At 37.3% G+C, this 4,554-nt stretch overlaps 1 pseudogene; it reads right to left on the bottom strand.

Annotated features, from left to right (window-relative positions):
• Nucleotides 1–617: 617 nt before the first annotated feature.
• LOC138806322 (small ubiquitin-related modifier 2 pseudogene) lies at nt 618–980 on the bottom strand (annotated as a pseudogene).
• Between the last annotated feature and the right edge of the window lie 3,574 nt (nt 981–4,554).

Here is a 4,554-nt window from a genome sequence, read left to right as displayed (position 1 = left end):
TGGAGCACCATCTTTCTTTCTTTTTTTTTTTTTCCATTTTAAACAAGAAGTTTATTTAAACAACAAGACGCTTGACTTGAAGGAAAAACTATCTAGGATTCTTTTTTTTTTAAGAGTAATTTACCCCTACTTAAAGACAGATTGCCCTACATGTAACACCTACGTACAAAAAAGTTATAAAATTGTCCTTGGTTTTACAATGATAAATGAAAACATTAAAATTCTCCAATCAAACAAGGTATGCAAGGATTTTTGTTGTTTTTTCTTTTTTCTTTTGTTAAAACAGTGAGAGCAAAATAACTTACTGAAATATAAAGGTAAAAGCTGAATGAGCATGCCACGAATGGCGAAGGGGGATATTTTCACAGGACCAGTATTTTCCCCCATCCCATCTCCATTTGATGCCAATCAAAATATACATTGGCCATTTAGTTTAAAAGAAAAAAAAAGGAAAAAAAAGAAAAGCAATATGCTTGTGCACATACACCAGTTACTTTATGTACAATAAAGGAATGGGGAAGGGGAAAATGAAAGAATAGAGAAAACTATACTGTAGTAGTCAGGATGTGGTGGAACCAAATTGCAGTTTTCTAATTAAGAACGTATTCGTGGTCTATAAGAACAAAGTTCTGGAGCAAAGTAGCAGGTTCCCTTTTTTAGTAGACACCTCCTGTCTGCTGCTGGAACACATCAATTGTATCTCCATCCTCCATTTCCAACTGTGCAGGTGCGTCTCTGTGTCATTGATTGGCTGCCCATCAAATCGGAATCTGACCTGCCTCATTGACAAACCCTGTGGTTCACAATAGGCTTTCATTGGTTTACTAAGTGGTGTATGCCTCTTCATCTTAAACTGCCCCACAGAACCATCCTGCCCCTCCACCTTCAAATTAATATGATCGTTGTTCTCAGTCTTGACTCCTTCCTTGGGCTTTTCGTCGGCCATCGCGAGCGCCCGAGTCTCCTCAGATGCCGCTTCACAAAAGAGGTCCCCGGTCCGCACCGAACGAGCGCACAGGCAGCACCACAGCGGCTGGAGGAGGTGGCAGCGGTCGAGCACCATCTTTCTATTTACCCTTCCTACATATCTGACATCACAAGTATGATCCAGATTGAGCTTTTATTGGTTGAAATAAACACTCATGAACTTTTTGACCAGTCTGGCCTCGAACTGTGATCTTCCCACTTCTACCTATGGAGTCCCTAGATGACAGATATGAGTCACTGCACATGGCTGCAAAAAAATGTATAAACCTGTTACTTCCAGAATACATCTAAGGACTCAGAATCTAAGGACTCATAATTTAAAACAAACAAACAAACAAACAAAACCCTGAGTGCTCCTGACAGCTCTGAGGATTAACAGGCAGGTTTATTTTGTAGGATTATATCAGTGAGCTCAACTCAATTTCAGTTTGTTCCATTCTTCAAATCAATTCAAGTCTATGGTGTCTCTGCTAAATGGCTCGTCTGTTATTGCCTTCTGTATGAATATCTTCAGCCGTTATCTCTTAAAATACAGTACAAACATCCCTACACACCCTGTGAGCCCTCTGTTGCTATGGAAGAATTCCCCCGATGAGTAATTACATTCACAAGTTACATGCTCAGAATCAATGGTTTCAAGGCAATTAACTAGATCTAGACTGAAAGAGAGAATAGATGCCATTTTGTGAGTTCAACTGTGTATAAGCCATCATCCTAGGGGCTTTTATTTCCTTTTTTATTGTCTGCAATCCCAAGAGGCAGGTGTTATCTGCATTTTAAATGTAGGGAACTGACGTTGGAAGGGTGTAGTCACTTCCCTAAGGTTCCTTGGGAAGGTGGTGAAATTAGGGTTCACTAACTTTAACCCTGAAGGGTAGACTGCCAATCACCTGCTCAGAACTACTGCACTCAGTTTCCTACCTAGCTCTTGCCCTCCCTTCTATAATCAACTATAAAATGTTATCTCTTTATTTTCCAACAAAATTTAGATTAGATGATTTTGGAGTTTTCAGCATGACCAACTGCTTTCCAATAATCAGAGGCCGTGTTTCTGATGCCATTTGGGTAGTTAGGTATTAATCCATAAAAAGAAGGGAATTCCAACAGGACACTGTGTCCTACGGGGAGGAATAAGACTCAAAGACAAGAGGCTGACAGCAGTAATTCCTAAGAATTGAATTATATGGAATAACATGATTGTTACAACAAAGTTTTTATGGCACGCAATTAAGAAGCAAGTCAAATCAGAGCAGTTTGAACATTATTTATATGAACATGAAAGCTAGCCCCAAACATTGATCTCATGTTGTTTCTAATAATATGGAGTTTTCTTATATGGGTAGAGAGTATTGTACCTATTAAGTGCCAACTCAGTGATGAGGATTTACATGGGAAAAGTGAAAACAGATTCATTTGCTTTTGTAAACACAGTAATTGCTTTTTAAAGTTTTCAACATGTTAAACGAATATGACATGTTTGTTATTTTGTTTCTTAATGGCTATGCTACACATGCATTTTGAATAAATTCACTCCATCTACTATATTCCTATTCTTTCCCCTCTTCCTATCACTTTTCAAAGAGCATTGTGTGCTTTTTATTATGAGGTCTTCATATGTACATATATTATACTCTTCGATTATCTTCACCCTTCAGGATTCTCTCCATTTTCCCTCCTCCCACTGATCTCCTCCTGAACAGTCACACTTTTAAAATACATGTCCCATTAATATAACTATCATTATGATAATATCATCATCATCACCATCATCATCATCACCACCATCATTTTAGGTCGCTATTATATTACTGAGTGAGAACATGCAATATTTACATTTCAAGATGGCTTTATCTTATTCAACACCATAATCAAATAAATGGAGTGTCCCAAAATAAAGTCAACTACTAACCTTGGAAGTGAACCCTGGCCTTACCATGTATAATTGATACCACAGATAAATATTTTCATCCAGGGGGAAATGGAGATGTGACATCTTTAACAAATCTATATAACAAATCTGTATAGCCAATAAAAGCCATAACCAGAAATCAAATACAGATCCTTATTTCTCAGATCATACCTTTGATAATGGAAGGAATTGTCATTTTCGTTCTTAAAACACATGTCCATCAGACAAGATGTAAAAATAGGTCCTACCCAGAGACTTTCTTTTTAAAAAATACTTTAATTTTTCTATAAGGGTGATGTACAGAGGGGTTACAGTTAGATAAGTAAGGCAATGAGTACATTTCTTGTCGAACATTGTTACCCTCTCCCTCCTTTTTTTCTGCCACTTTCCTTTCCTCCTGACTCTGCCCCTGCCCAAGTTACAGAGATCATTTCCTTGATAGCATTAGTGTGATGTTTTTATTCAAGATCAGTATGCAAAGACAGAACCTTGTTTCCTCCATAATTTGGTTAGCCTTTGACCTCCTATAAAAAAAAAACAGGTTGTACTTTGTCAGTTCTAGCTAAATCTGTGAGATATTACTAAATCCATAATGGCTAAAATGTTTTGCAATCACCAAGTCAAGCAAATTTTGTTTAAGGACAAGACATTTCAATAGTTTTGCTAATCTTGCAGAAAGCAGTACTTAAAGAAATTTCAGGGGCTGAAAAGTTACCCCAGGAAAGCATAGAGTGTCTCAACTATCTCTTTTGGTGCTTACTACACCAAAACACAACTCTCAGCTCTACCTTACTTCACTGAGAAAATTGCCTGATCATCCAATTGCTCAGGCAATTTTCTACCACCTCCTAGTCATTAATGTGCAAAGTTAAGATTGGAGCACCAGTCCTTTGCCTTGGTGGAGCCTGGATATCTGTCTTCATGTTCTGCCATTAGTTTCATAATCCTTACCTTTGTCATTCGTCACTCTGCTGAAGAAACTGGCATCTTAATGCCTCCTTCTGTTAAGCCTGATGATTTTTCATTTATCTGAGAAGTTTCAAGAAGTCATTCCACCAGCAGGGCTGAGAATGAACTGGTACAAAATAAAAAAAATGCTTTTAAGAAAAATTAAAATGCTTTTATTTTCACATTTTTTCAGATTAAGTGTTGAAATTGAAACACAGATGTCTGCCAAAGCTATTGATGAAACCGGTGTGTAAGGTAAAGGAATACACCTGAAATTTTTAAAAAATTCTCTGAATACTAAAATAATAAAATTTACAATCATTGTCTATGTCAGTCAAGTAGCTGTGTTCTGCCTGTCCCCTTACAGTATGAAAACAGGCAGTCAGTTCTGGATAATGAGCTTCAGTTTTGAACCATGTTCACTCCTCTTATTCAGTTAGGACAAAGTGAAGGAATTTTTTCCCCAATATGAAAAAAAATGAATTTTTGGATAACTGAATTCTCTGGTGATTAATGGGAACAGACCACACTGACAGACGTTATAGTGTGGTTCATTTCCAGCTGAAGCCGATGCTGAAATGACTTCTTTTCTTCAGAACCAATAATACAGCCTCCTATAATTAGTGTTAAAAGAAAAATCCATAGGGTTCATCAAGAATTCATGAGTGCTGTGTTAGTCACTTTTCAAAGCGGTGACAAAATAACCCGAG

This window comes from Dipodomys merriami, unplaced genomic scaffold (genome assembly GCF_024711535.1).
Source record: "Dipodomys merriami isolate MVZ:Mamm:240054 unplaced genomic scaffold, mDipMer1.0.p SCAF_4, whole genome shotgun sequence".
NCBI classification, from domain to species: Eukaryota; Metazoa; Chordata; class Mammalia; order Rodentia; family Heteromyidae; genus Dipodomys; species Dipodomys merriami.
Note: the sequence above shows the minus strand (reverse complement) of the source record. Positions and strands in the feature narration are given on the sequence as shown.